This window comes from Furipterus horrens, unplaced genomic scaffold (genome assembly GCF_987537825.1).
Source record: "Furipterus horrens unplaced genomic scaffold, mFurHor1.1.pri manual_scaffold_4, whole genome shotgun sequence".
NCBI classification, from domain to species: domain Eukaryota; kingdom Metazoa; phylum Chordata; class Mammalia; order Chiroptera; family Furipteridae; genus Furipterus; species Furipterus horrens.
Genome location: NW_028327174.1, coordinates 31,799,469 through 31,814,518, shown reverse-complemented (window position 1 = coordinate 31,814,518; position 15,050 = coordinate 31,799,469). Strand labels below are relative to the sequence as shown.

General features: G+C 37.9%; 1 protein-coding gene across 1 annotated transcript in view; it reads right to left on the bottom strand.

Moving 5' to 3' along the window:
* The window catches only part of PDE3A (phosphodiesterase 3A), a 298,190-nt gene that overhangs the window by 202,055 nt on the left and 81,085 nt on the right, over nt 1-15,050 (bottom strand). The gene's annotated exons all lie outside the window — the stretch shown is intronic.

Below are 15,050 nucleotides of genomic sequence, written 5' to 3'. Positions count from 1 at the left end.
GCCTTTTTCAAGTTCTCAAGGCATACTTCCAAATACTACAACTTGTGCTGACATATTTGAAAGGATTAAAAGATAAATACTTGATTTAAACAGTGAGTTTTATAAAACTGCAACACCTTTCTGCAGGTCACTGGGCTTTTCACCTGCTCATCCTTCACACTCTGACTGAACTTGAGTTCAAAACTGTTTTCTACCTTGAACATGTTCTCAAAGTCACAGGCAGAGTTCCCATGCACCCAGTAAACACACTCAATCTTTGCTTAGCACTGGATTGCTGTTATGCTGCAATTCTTACCCCACAGCAAGACCCGATCAGCTGGAAATTTGGACATGCATCTCCCTTTGAAATAAAAGTATATTTGATGTATGTGTATTCATCAAAATTGAAGACATGCCTTCCCTGGTCCACCTACAGTCTATGTTCCACATCACTCTTCTAAAGACCATGCCTCCCCTCTGAGAGGCATAATTTGGGTCAAAATAAAGTTCCAACAAGGCCTACAAGGGTCTTGTGGTGTGTCCCACTGCTTCCTCTGCTGTGCCCTCACCTATGAGACTTACATTTGCCATGTTCTCTGCCTGGAATGAATTCCTCCAGACATGCACAGCATCTGTTCCCCTGATAAAAGCAGGTGTCCCCTGATCAGTCCAAGCTCCCTTAGCCATCCTATATTAAATGGTACATATGCTCCATACCTACCTATTGACTTCACTCAGTCTTCACAGCATTTATTCCACTGAAATATCTATTAGAATGAAATTTCAAGTGACCAGAACACTTATTGTTAACTGGTATTCTAAATGCTTAAAACAGTCTGGCACATAGTAGGCATGCAATAAGTATTTACTCCAAGAGAGACTTGATGGTTCCTAAAAATATCTGACAGACCAAGAAGAGCACAAGTTTGAATAAGTTGGAGTCCTGACACAAACTCAATGACTACAAGGGATCTGCCTCTGCCACTCGCCAACCTCGTTCTCTGCCTTCCTCAGATGTAAGATTAGTTTAGCAATTAACCCTCTTGGGAAGAGCTGAATTAAAGATCACAGTTCATGAGCAAAGTGAAGAGGCTTGAGGAGGGCAGAGAATAATGTTCCTTCCTCACTTCATCTCAAAACACTCAACACTATACACTGTTCCTTGCTAGGCACTTAATAATAAATGACTGCCGGGAAGCATGACCTCTTTTATTTTACTGAAGACGAAAGAAGAAAAAGGGAGATGACGTTTTCTCATGATTTGAACTTATCCAATCAGACAAAGCAGTAGTAGGAGAGGCAGGCTCTTCAGATTTTCACAAGATACATTCTTTCAAATTCTAAAAAAAATAAAAAAATAGCACATAAGCACATTCTTCCTTTAAGTTCTCATAGACTACAAATTCTTTCTTCAAATTCTCACAAAATACAAATGCTTCGTTATGCTTTGGATAGGAAGGGCTTCATTTCAGGCACATTGTGGGAGAAAGGGTGGAGAGAAAATGGCTCAGACAATGCTATTTTGAAGCTACTTGGTAAGAATGGCTATTTTTCCCTCTGATATTCTTGAACGGCCCAAACGTCATGTTTCTGTGCACTGCTGTCTGGATGCTCTGGGAGGCACTGCTCTGAGGTGAGAGAGGAAGTCATGTGCTCATCTTCTCCCATGCTGCTACTGCTGCTGAGTTTTTGGTAAAGCTTTGTGACCTAGAAAGGAGATGTACGGTATGAATGATGCACGACCGCAGAGAGCATTGAGCGTCATCGGTCTATTTATACCTCCAGGAAGGAAAAAATGAGTATACAGGGCAATGGCACTATACTCCACGGAGGGGGTACACAAAGATAAACACAGGGAGGGAAGTATTTTTGTCATGAATGAGGAATAAAAGGTGAGGCCATATTCCCATTTCCCTTGGTCTTTCCAAAAACGGTTTGCTGTGGAAGGATTTTTGAGTTGATGCCTGATGTTTGCCACTACTGTGCAAAGCATTCCGAGTCTGAGTTAAAGGCACTGCCACCCACATTTTAAAAAACTGGCTTCATTCCATATGTGCACACATACTCACATGTGGCTATAATCTGCAGCCATTTGGACACGCAATAAATTTGGGGATAAAGTTTTTCAGGCTTAACAAAGTATTTGGGAAAGCCTTACATATAATTGTGTGAGTTAACTCAGAAAAAGGGGGGAAAATGAGAAGATTTACATGGATTTGCACAATATGGTAGAAAAAAATTTTCCCAAGGTATGTAGTCAGCTTCTCTTAAATGGTGAAATATTTCCAGGACAAAGCAGGGGAGCGCATGCAGGTACAGCTGTTAACACTTATTCCTGCATCACTGGAGAATTTAATGCCAGTCTTTACCTCTAGACTTCTAGTAGTTGTTTCTAATATAAACAGTGTAGTGTGGGGCCCAATGGAAATAATGCTGTGAAACTGACCCAGGCATGTGTGTGATGTCTGCCAGCTTGATTTGCTTTTGGAGTTATTTTACTAGCAGTGGTGATGGGTTTGCTGACAACTGGCAAGAGTAGGAGTTGTTTTCTGAGGCTCAAGATTAGGTGTTTGCTCCTGTGAAATTTATTGATCCTCAGGGGCTCAAACCTGGTCCTGGATTCCTTCAAAGAACACGAACTGATTTATTTTGAACACACCCAAGGTTCATAACAGAAACACTCCCTGTTTCTATTACTGTCCAAGTCTTCTCTTCATGTCTGAGGCTGCAGATTTAAAGCACGCTGTACCCTTTCCCTACGTTTGCTGAGATCATGTTCGATTTGAATTCATGGAGCACGCACTGCCATTACATCATGTTCACTTCTAGCACAGCCTGACCTATAAAGGAGTTGAGGCCATGTCTTGAATTGTTCACGTCAAAGAGGATTAATGCTTTATTTCTTTAATTTTGAACTCTCACAAGGCAATTTTTGAGCTTATATATGTCCATAATTTGTCATCAAATCAATGATAGTCTCAAACTTGCTGCAATATGTTGGAAACATAGTGACTAATGCATAAAGTCAATGAATTTAAATAGGATAAGAAACTTATCTGATTGACTAAGCTCCTCAGAATGTAAATGGGCTGGTAAAAACCATTACCACTGACTGGTTTTGTGTGTCTTTGTTTTTTGGCAAGAGCTTTTGAGTTTCAGAGGTATGACTACTTGTTCATGGGTATTCAGTACTGGAAAGGAGAATTGGGTAGTGTGAAGGCCTAGAAGGGAAAATTCATACTTAATGCACATAGAAAGCTGATATTCACAATGGAGAGTTTGGCCCCTGCTGGTAAGGGGGAGACAGGGAAAGCAGGACAGAAATGAAAACTCAGCCACAGGTATTTGATAAATACTTGCTGGTTGATTATACAATCAAAAGGAAAGATATATCATCTTTGAGACCTCCTCTACATGTGCCACACTACTGAGAACAGGAATTTAATTTTCATGCGCTCCATAATTTTAAGCTTTCTTGTCCCCTAAATTTCCTCTACATAAACAAATACTGCAAGATTCTCCCTTCTTCTTTTCCTTCTTTCATCCTGTCATGAAGAAGCTAACTGAATGATCCTGCCTTTAAATGTCCATAAGGCTGGCACATACAAATCAGTTGCTCTTTGGATAGGTTATGGAAATACATATATTCAGAGGGAGCTGAAGAGCTGGACCAATTTTCTGAGAGGCAGAAAATTATGTTCCATGAGAAAATTTTCTAAATGAATAAAGCAGACCAATAATTAACACCTATTTCTCTTTTTAAAAAGACATTTTAATGGAATAGTTTATGGCTTCTATATTTAATAGTTCATATATGCTAATGCATCTCTTGATAGTTTTTAGCACAATTACTGCGAGGCAAAGGAAAGTAGAGACCGACTCACACGTATTTAACTTCCATATAAAAATTGGAAGAAGGTGTTCTATCTTTTGTGAAATATTAAAAAAAAAACACAGAAAAAGTCATTACTGGTCAATTTTTTTAGATCACACAGATACTAATTTTAAATTTCCTTACTTTATATCTGTATACTTGATCACACAATCACTATTCATCCCAGAAAATAATAAGTTATTTCCTAATAAGTTTATTTCAACAAATAATTCTAATATAGCTCTATTCTTAATTTCTACTCTCACAACCTCTTACATACCTGTGCAGGTAGTCAATCCTATATCCAAGTGGGGGGGGGGGGGACCACAGTAATACAGTTTAGAAATATCTATAATAGGACAGAGTAAGATTTCTTTCAACTTACGGCCAAGATGGAGGCATAGACAAACATACTCTGTCTGTCTCCCTCCACAACTAAGAAGGAATACAACTACCTCAAAACTAGAAACAACCAGAATTTCCAGAAAATCAAACTGCATGGAAGTCCAGCAGACAAAGATATAAAGAAGAAATACTCATCCAGACAGATAGGAGGGCTGGAGTTGGGACAGAGAGGATGCGGTGTGGTGGCGGCAGCAGCGGTGGTAGCAGCGGTGGCAGTGGCAGGCCAGCAGAAGGTGCGGTCACACATTTTTAAAAGTCAGGAGGGACACCTGGGAAGCACTCCTAGCTCCTCAACGGACCTCGCAGCCCACGGTTAAAGCACTGAGGAAAATCAAGCCTCATTGCTTCTGACTGTGCAGACCAGTGGGGGTTGGGGCAGAGGCAGAAGCTGCCGGTCTCTCAGCAGAGTCTGCTTGTTTAAAGGGCCCCCATGGTCCTAGAGCATCTGCATACCCACCCATGCTGGGAATGACAGCCAAGGCACAAGCTAGAGGGACGCCAGTCTGGTATGGAAGTGGGATAGGTGCCTGGAAAAGGAGCAAGTGCTGGGGAGGCGGCATTGTTCCCTCTCAGACCACTCCCCCACATACAGCACCACAACGTGCTGAAACAGGTCGCCCCATACTGTACTAAGGCTCCACCCCTTACAATGTAACAGGAGCGACAGCTCTACCTGGGATATGGAGGCAAACAAACACAGGAGCCTGCCAAAAGGGGAAATGGATAAAGGTTCCAGTGGGAAAACTAAGTGATGAGGGGATAGCCAACCTAACAGATGAGGAGAGAGACAACCTAACAGATGCAGAATTCAAAACACAGGTGATAGAGATGCTCACAGGCTTGACAGATATGCTTGAGTATGACAAATGCATAAGAGAAGAAGGGAAGGCTATGCTAAGTGAAACAAAGGAAAATCCACACAAAACCAATGGTGAATGGAAGGAAAACGGGGTTCAAATCAACAATCTGAAACATAAGGAAGAAAAACAACAGTCAACCAGTGCAGAATTAGGAAGCAAGAACTGAAAAAAAAAATGAGGAAAACTTCCCAAATTTTGCAAAGGAGATGGACATACAGGTCTGGGAAGCACGGAGGGTCCCGGGTGAGCTGGACCCAGAGTGGTCCACACCAGGACGCATCATGATTGAGATGCCAAAGGTGAAAGATAAAGAGAGATTCCTGGGGGCAGCAAGACAGAGGTGGAGAGTTGCCTACAGGGGGTTGCTTATAGGACTATCAGCTGATTTCTCAGAGAACGCTTTGCAGGCAGGAAGGGACTGGCAAGCAGTATTCCATCTGATGGAAAGCAACCTGCAACTGGAATTACTCTATCCAGCAAAGCTATCATTTGGAATGGAAGGGCAGATGAAGTGCTTCCCAGACAAGGTAAAGCTAAAGGAATTCATCATCACCAAGCCATTATTACATGAAATGTCAAAGGGACTTACTTAAGAGAAAAAAGATCAAAATTATGAACACTAAAATGACAACAAACTCACAACTATCAACAACTGAATCTAAAAAATAAAAACAAAATCCAACTAAGCAAACCAGAATAGGAACAGAATTATTGGTACAGGGATCATTTGGAAGGTTACCAGTTGGGGAGGGGGAGAAATGGGGAATAGGTACAGGAACTAAGAAGCATAATTGGTTGGTACAAAATAGACAGGGGGAAGTTGAGAATAATATAGGAAAGGGTGAAGCCAAAGAACTTATATGCACGACCCATAGACATGAACTAAGGGGGGGTGGGATTGCTGAAGGGAAGGGGAGTACTGGGTGGAGGGGAGCAAAGGGGAAAAAATTTGGAATTACTTTAACAACATAATCAATAAAATATACTTTAAAAATAAATAAATCTTCTATTAAAAAAATTTCTCTCCAATGCTATATTTATATTAAATATTTCTCAAATAAATTTCAACATAACTCATTCTTACAAAAAGGAAATTTAAAAAACAGCAATTAGTGTTGACAAGTACTGACAATTGAAAATAGACCCAAGAGAAGTAAATATATATAAAATTCAATACATCTACAGAGTAGTAATTCAATGTGAAATTTTGACTCATTCAAACTCTGCTCTTTGTCTTTGAGGAATTCTGAACACTCATGGCCTTCCTCCCTGAAAAAAAAGATGCTTCAAGCATGGTTTATAATCCAAGGATAACTCAACATATTTTCTGTGAGACTGCCTTCTTCTACATCACTATCAATGGACACAATGATTTTAATAAATGTTTTTGTGCTCTAGCTACTAAGTGCTTACATTTATTAAGTTTTAAGCCTATGCTTCAAATTCAGTGTTTTAAACTGACACACTGATTTTAAGACACATAATCACATGTTAAGATTTGTCTTCATTTTAAATTCCAAACTGCCACGTTTTTTACAAACTGCTAATAAACATAAATTTCAAAAGAACTAAGTTATAATTTCTAATATTTACATCCAGCAGTGCTGTCAACTAAATATTTCCATTTGTCCTCCACTTTCCTGGAGGGTTGTAACCCACCCCACCATTCTTTTGACATTGTTTCTGCAAATGTTGACTCTGACTAATGTGTAGCTTATAGATAAACAGCATGTTTGTACAAGTATTCTAGGAACTAACTTCAAAAGATACAGACTTCGATTTTTCAGTCATCTCAGCTCTGGGAGATTTGCTGACCTTTAACCACAAAACCAGGATGATGAAAACCAGGATGAGACACATCAGACTATTGCTTGACCAGTTTCAAAGACCTTATCAGAATATACTTTACCAGTCTGCAAGTAGTCCCCTCAGCAGAGAACTCTCAAACCCCTCTCCTTGATGTCTTTGTTCTGCCTTCCCTTTGACTCCTTATAAAACGTCTGCCTTAACTGAGATGTTAACATGGGCTTTGGGATGAGATTCCCCCATCTTCTCATGTGGCTGACACTTGAATAAACCTCTTTCCTCTCACCAGCACCTGCCTCACAAGTTTGACTTTCATTGTGGCAGGCAGCCAGACCTGCATTCAGTAACAGTAGGATTGCAATTCCCTGTGTCCTGGACATTTAGTGAGGCCATGTGAGGTCAGTGAAATGTACTCACACAAGTGTCATGCATCATCACCAGGCAGAAATGCTCAGAGCCAGTGTGTGGTTTACCATGTTCTCTTCCCCTAGCTCAGGTGACTGGGGAAGCACGTGTCAAGTGGAACTTCCTTCAGAAGTAACTATAATAAGCCCAGTCTTCCTGCCAAACCACATGGGAACAACAGGAAAATTCTTTTTGTTATAAGCCACTATTTTTGTGTGGTTGTTGTTATTGCAACCTAATTTAGTCTATCCTGACTACTACATATATTTGGTTGTAATTATAAGGCATATACTAAAACCTTGAAAGAAGAAAAAGAAGAAGAAAAGAAGAAGAAGGAGAAGAAGAAGAAGAAGAAGAAGAAGAAGAAGAAGAAGAAGAAGAAGAAGAAGAAGAAGAAGGAGAAGGAGAAGGAGAAGGAGAAGGAGAAGGAGAAGGAGAAGGAGAAGGAGAAGGAGAAGGAGAAGGAGAAGGAGAAGGAGAAGGAGAAGGAGGAGAAGGAGAAGGAGAAGGAGGAGAAGGAGAAGGAGGAGAAGGAGAAGGAGAAGGAGAAGAACAAGAAGAAAGAACAAGAATAATGAGAACAAGAAGAACAAGAAGAAGAACAAGAAGAAGAACAACAACAACAACCTAGATTAAATCATTTTTAGAGCCATTTTAACATAGAATATGTAGCATCAACAGTTAAATTCCATTTTGATGTAGAATTGCATGTCTGGAAATAAGTTTTCAAATTTTATATGAACAATGGATGAAAAGGAGTGCTGTAATAAATGATGAATTCCTAACTGAGCAGGTTATGGTGGGTCGTCACATCTTAGGCCTATATCTTCCTAAATGAAAGGTTTTAAAGCAAGTTTTGTCTATTGTTCTAGTGCATCTAAGTTAACACACATTCAAATGCCAGTAGTAACACCTCTCAAAGGTATACAGTATTCCCTCACTTATCGCAGGTAGTATGTTCTAGACGTCCCCGAGAGGAGGAACCTTACATTTATTCTACACTCTTAAACCTACGTAACTTTAACAACATATGTATACAGTACCACAAAATCCTGTGATATAGCGAAAAATCAGCAATAAATAATTAAATATAATATTTTTAAAAATCCCGTGATACAGTGAGACCGTGATAAGTGAACCATGATATAGAGAGGGACTACTGTAACCCCCAAGGGAGCACATGATCTTAACTATTATATAATCAAACTCCCACCTTGCTTTCTACCATCTTCATGTAATCTTCCTTATGTTCCCACCTTAATTTCAAATGCCTAAAAGAAACTGCAAAACTGTTCTTTTCCTCCGGAGCATATGAGGTCTTTCTTCAGGGCAATTATCAATAGTTTGGGCTCCAATAAATGCTTATAAAATTCTCTACAGGTTCGGATGTTTCTTACATTGACAGTACTAAAGGGTCAACAAGTGGTTCAATAACAATAACCGAGAACAGTGGAAGGGAATGGGACAATCCGGTAGTGAGAAGGGGTCCTCAAGATGGACATACTACCCTCAGAAAAGTGGAGGAATGAGAAGACAAATGAGTTTAGAGAATGAAAAATAGTTCCAAATGAAGCCATTGAGATTGGCAGGACCTTGTACACCATGGGAAGGAAAAAGAAACATGCTCTAGACCTGGGAACATTGCAAGGTTGTAAGCAACTGCAATATACAATCAGATCTGTAATCCTGAAAGGGTTCTCTCTGAAGTTTGAAGGCAGGATTGAAGAGAGGAGTGGGTGGAAATAGGAGGATGAGATGAGGCAAAAAGAGTAATTGGGAGGAACACATTACTCATCCTGCTCAAAAATATCCCATGACTGACCATAACTTACAGAACGAAATGTATATCATTTCTGTGGTACCAAATGTTCTCCAACATCAGGAAATCAAGGCCCTAGTCTCTGACTACAAGTTCAACTTCTGCTACATACTAGTTATATTGATGTCCTGGTTTCTTCAACCATAAATTCTATTTCTGGAGCTTATCATGAAGACTTAAATAAGATGATAATTGTAAAAAGTTTATTTTAGCAAAGTAACTGGCTCTTAGTAAGGGTTAACTACTTAGTCGAGTGCATTCTATAATCCATAGGTGAGCTGTTATCTTCCAATATATATTTTTTTCATTCTTCATAACTAATGATATTGCCTTGGACTATGCCTTTCCCCAGTCTCCACCTGCTCATATTACACTCACCCTTCAGGAGTCAGCTCAAACACCATATACTCCATGAAGACTTTTCTGAATGCTCCCCACCCCCTTGGAAATCTCTTCCAAATCTGAACTATAATACATTTTCTACCTACTTCATAGCATTTATTATAAACTATCTACTGGATAAAAGATAAAATAAAGCTTATTTTTCTCAACTGTACTATATTTTCCTTAGCCAGTATTATTTCTTATCTATCCATGTGTATTTCCAACAGTATTTCATTGTAATGCCTTGAACATACTGATCTTTGTTTTTGACTAATTTAAGAAATTAGATCCAATTCTAACATTTAACCTAACTAAATGTATTAGTATATTACATAATATTTTTATTCATAAAGTTCAGAAGCAACAACTATTTCACCAAACTGGTCATTTTCTCTTTCCTTTTATCTATAAATATCAAAGATTAGATAGGCTAAATGACTGTTGTCATATTGAATGGCATGTTGATGCAAAATCCTAAAGAAAAATTTACAATCTTTGATAAAAAACGCCTAGCTCCTATTTCCAAGAGCAGAAAGGAAAAAAAAAAAAAAAAAAAAAAAACCCAAAAAACTAATCTTCCACAGCTGGTCAAAGAGCATTCTTCACTCCCATTGCTCCCATAAAGATGGTACTAGGCAGATAGGTAACCTTGTGAACAACTGGCCATTGAAAAACAGTTTTTTTTCTTCCCCGGATCCCATCAACAAGTAAACCTAGTGTTTCTTGATACCCCTTGTCTTTGCTGCAGTACAGAAGCATGCATGCAAGAAGTGTCGTGTTGAAAAGTAACATCCTAGTTGTCTGATCAGTGTCACCTGAAAAAATTAGGGCCTAGACCAGGTCTCTCTGGTTAAATGATCAAATAAAATTCAAAGGGACTTAGGGACAGCTCTTGCTTACCATCCCAACTATAACTTTTCCGAATTAGACTTTGACCTTTAATCTCCACCCCATGAGCTTTTTTAGAACCAGACAAGAGGAACCTATAGGACAATGGAGCCATCCTATCGATTTCTTTCCCATTGTAAATTACTCTGGAATTTAAATCTTTTGGGGTATCAAACTTTAAAACTAAATCCTAAAACAGAAAAGCCAGGTGGTATCCTACACAGAATGCATCACTTTAACATTTAATACCTCATTACAAATGTCAACTCTTTCAAATGTCCCTTGCATAGATTTTCTCTCATACTCATTAGCGTCAAATCTTAATTAGATTTCTTTGAATCTTACACTATACTATGATTTTTTAATTTTTCTCATTTTTATAGAGTGCCCAAATAAAAACAACCAGAGAAGCAACATAAACAAACAAACAAAAAAAAATTACTGATTTTGAAAGCATATCCAAATAAGTAGGGAAATTATATATACATTTATATACATATATAACTGTAGTTCATTTAACAAAAAAGAAATACTGTCACAAAGCAAAATCTATTAGATAGTGTTAGCTATCTGTCCCTATTTATTCCAGACTAATTTATGCAACACCCTGATGTTTAAAACTATTCCATCATGGAAAATCTGTCTCTAGGGAGATAGGGAATCTCATTTTCTTTTTAAATTTATAACTTAAAGCAGATAGTTAAATAATACAATAAACTTCTTGTAGTTTGCAAACACTTTAAATTATGCATTGCAAGACTGCAAGGTGAAGGCAATATTTAAAAGTATTTACAATAATGTAATATGAAAACATCTTGCTTTGCTTGATAAGTAGTCAACAGTACTCAGTGATCTGAGTATTTTCAAGTGTAAGACTTCATATCAAATAGAATTTTGACTAGGTTTTCTTTCAATATTACTGAAAAATCTGAATGATTAAGAAATGATAAAAATAATTTTGCTTTCATAAATGTAAAAATTCAATAGTGTGGGTATACTAAAACTTCATGTTTCTCCTTTTTTCTATTGACTAGAAGATAATTTGATATAAATAGGTGAAATTCATACTAGATGTCATATATGAATGTTAGAACAAAAATAAATTGGAATATTTTTCCAACTTTGTCTTGGGCTCTTTCAACAATTAAATCTTACTGCTCTCGGCCTCTTTCTTCCAAAATTACCTGAGATGGATGAGGCTTTTAAAGGCTTTAATGGACATTACAGAAAAATTGCATTTTGAAACTAAGTGCAGATTTCCATTTTTTAAATTTTGAAGCTGACTTATAGACAACATATTAAGCAACAAGAGAATCCAAGAATCAGGGATCTGGCTCGGTGATTAAAAGCAGTTACTCAATTAGATGCAAGGCACATCCCTGGACTCAAGTGTCATAGGAAACATGTTATATCAGAGCATACCCAGTCTTAAGAAGATATGACAGAGGCTAAATTACTCCAACATTTCTACGTTCTAATATGTGCCTGAATGCATCCTGTATTTTTCCACACAATATTTTGCATTGCTTTTTAAATGAATGACGTTCAAGCCATATTTTCTTATATTACTAAAGAGCTAAGTGCAATGTCAACATCTGATAATAATTATTTCTGTGTATTCACATAACCTTGGAATGCTGAGAAATGTATTTGGCTTAAGACACTGCATAACAGTCATGACAACTCCACCTTAGCATTATATACAGCAGGCTTCTTTAACGGAGAAATAACTATGTGGTAAAGCCTTATAGTGAACACTCAAAAACTGGCTGTGCTGAAGATAAACTGAAATTTAGGAGGCTCAACACCTGTGGATAGTTAGGAGTGTCATTAAAAGAGAAATAAAAGTAAGTTGATCAACTCTGGAAAAAATGGGCCTAATTCTTTCTAGTGACATTATCTACATCCAAGAACAACAAGAAGCCTTCATTAGTAGCTGGAATCAGCTACAGGAAAAGTCAAGAAAAATCTTAATGTTAGCAATATTCTTGCATGAGTCTGCTCAGGAAGACAATAATTATGAAATAATTATCTGCTTTGACTTTACATAAAAAAGGGATTAGCTAATACTGGAGGGGAAAAACTTTAATATGAACAACACAGTGCTAACCTTGAATTTAGTTTATTTCCTTGAATTTAGTTTATTTGACCTATTCACTCAAAAGGGTGTTCACCATGATAAAATATATACTGTGTGAGTACAAGTGCCTACTTTCTACTCTAGGGCTATCACCTATAATATTACTAGCACATAGTAGGGATACAATCAGTTTTTGTTGAATGAATAAATGAAGGCTGAGGTAAGTACAACACTGGCTCCCAAATGCTGACCATAACAAAATTTCACTGATTTGCAGCAAATTTGAAAAAGTAGAGCCTGAAATTTTGTCATGAGCCATCTACTTACTGCTCTTTAGTATTAAAGTTGATTACCTCACCTGACCCAATACTTTGAACTGTTGTTTGCGGAGTCCAAATGTGGAGTCAATACTCAAAGGAATCACACAGCATTTAGCTCAGAAAATATCTTAAATTTTGCCTAGAAGCCCAGGCAGGAGCGGGAAAAGTGGGGGAAGAAAGGAGTAAAGTCAAAACTATTGGGTTGGCCAAAAAGTCTGTTTAGTTTTTTCTATAAAATAAAAGATACATTTTTTATTTTCACCAAAAATTTTATTGAGTTGGACATTTTGAGTATGTCGGCTATCTCCCACATGGTTGAACATTGGATATTCTCAATTAATGTCTCAATTTGATTGCTATCAATTTCAACTGGTCTACCCAACCATGGAGCATCATCCAGCAAGAAACCTCCAGCACTAAACTTCACAAACCACTTTGACACATTCAGTCAGTCACAGCACCTTCTCCAAATGCTGCACAAATATATATTTTTGGTTTCAGTTGCATTTTTACATTTCTTGAAATAATAAAGCATATTATGCCAAAAATATTGCTTTTCTTCTCTCTTTAATATTAAAATGACTACACAAAAATTCATCAATTTTGATAAGATATTTTTAAATGCACGCTGATATGACAGCTGTCACAATACTATTTAATTGTTTTAAATGAAGTTAAAAACAACTAAGTACTACTAGAGTCATCTTAAAAAAAATCAAACATTTTTTGCCAACCCAATATCATAATTACAGAAGAGGAAAGATTAAAAATGATTTCATTTATCCTGCAAAGAAAAGCACCATTCTAAGGGGAAAGCTAGTTCAGTTTTATTTGATTCTAAACCTTGCTAAGGCTGGAAAGCAGAGTTGATTTGCAATCACATAGAAAAGGTTTGGGTATTAGATACAGAATCAGAAAAAACAGTTCCTGTTTTCAAATATGCATGTGATATTTATTGAGAATTTAAGCCACTCTTGGTCTCAGTTGACTTCCTTATTCCACTGTATTAATAGAATATGATATTTCTGACAAATTACGCTGCGCCCCTGAGAATGGGTGCCTCTTGGAACTTAGGACAGACTGAGTAAAGCAGCACTCACGCAGCTGTCCACAGGGAGCACAGGTGACTACGACCAAAAATCTTGAAATGAAATCATATGTATCTTCTGATAAATTCCCAGTTCCTCTGTCTAAATATTTCCCTCAATCCCAGACACTCTAACTGTCAGTCATTTTGGGTCTGTTATTCTAATATGAAAAGTCTGACATTAGCACCATAAAAGTCTTGGGAAAAAAACAGTTTTGAATACTGGTGGGCTCAAGGGACTGATAATGGAATATGAACCTTTCACCCCTCAAATGGTTCCTTGGGAACAGAAAGCAGCATTTTTTTTTTTTTTCAGTATAACCCTCCTGTACCCTGACTCTCCCAGGTGGGGCTAAAACAGTCAGCAGCTGCTGGCTGTCAGTGTGTCTGCAACACCCTAAAGTCTTCTCAATGATCAGGGTGGACTTCAGAACGTCAGCCCCGGTGCTGAAGAAAATTTGCATATAATCCCCTGAGAGTTTGTTTAAATGTAGATTCTGATTCAGTCATCTGATGCGGGGCCTGAGATTCTGCATTTCTAGCACCTCCCAGGTAATGCTGACCCAACGAACCTTGCTTTGAGAGGCAAAGATCTATTCTACCTTTACCTATGGGATTTAACTTTCGGGTCACCACAAAAATTTATATGCACCAAAAATCTCTATCTTGTCCAATACCAGAAATAACACACACACACACACACACACGAGTGGGAGAAAAATTCCGGTTTCTGTTACTTAACTTGTTTGTCCAGACCCAACACTGTATTTTCCCAACAGTAGTTTGACCACACTTGGAGTCTACATCTGACCATTTCTAGCTTTGTACCTACACTACAATATCAAAGCCTCTGTACATTTCTCATGTGATCCTTACAATAAATGTGAACTAAGGAGAGCAAGTATAACTACTATTTCAGAGAAAGAGAAAACAGATGGATCAAGTTTAGGAACTTACTCATGGCATCTCATAAATATTAAAAGTCAGATCCAGGAATCATATTCAAATTTTGTGGCATGGCCCCCTCCCCAACCAAGCCTAGAGTCTATCTACTACAACAGTGCCTTTCACAATCACCCACCTTCTGCAGCCAGCCAGACAAGTTTTCTCTAATGTTTATTACACTATTGCTCCCTTAGTTGT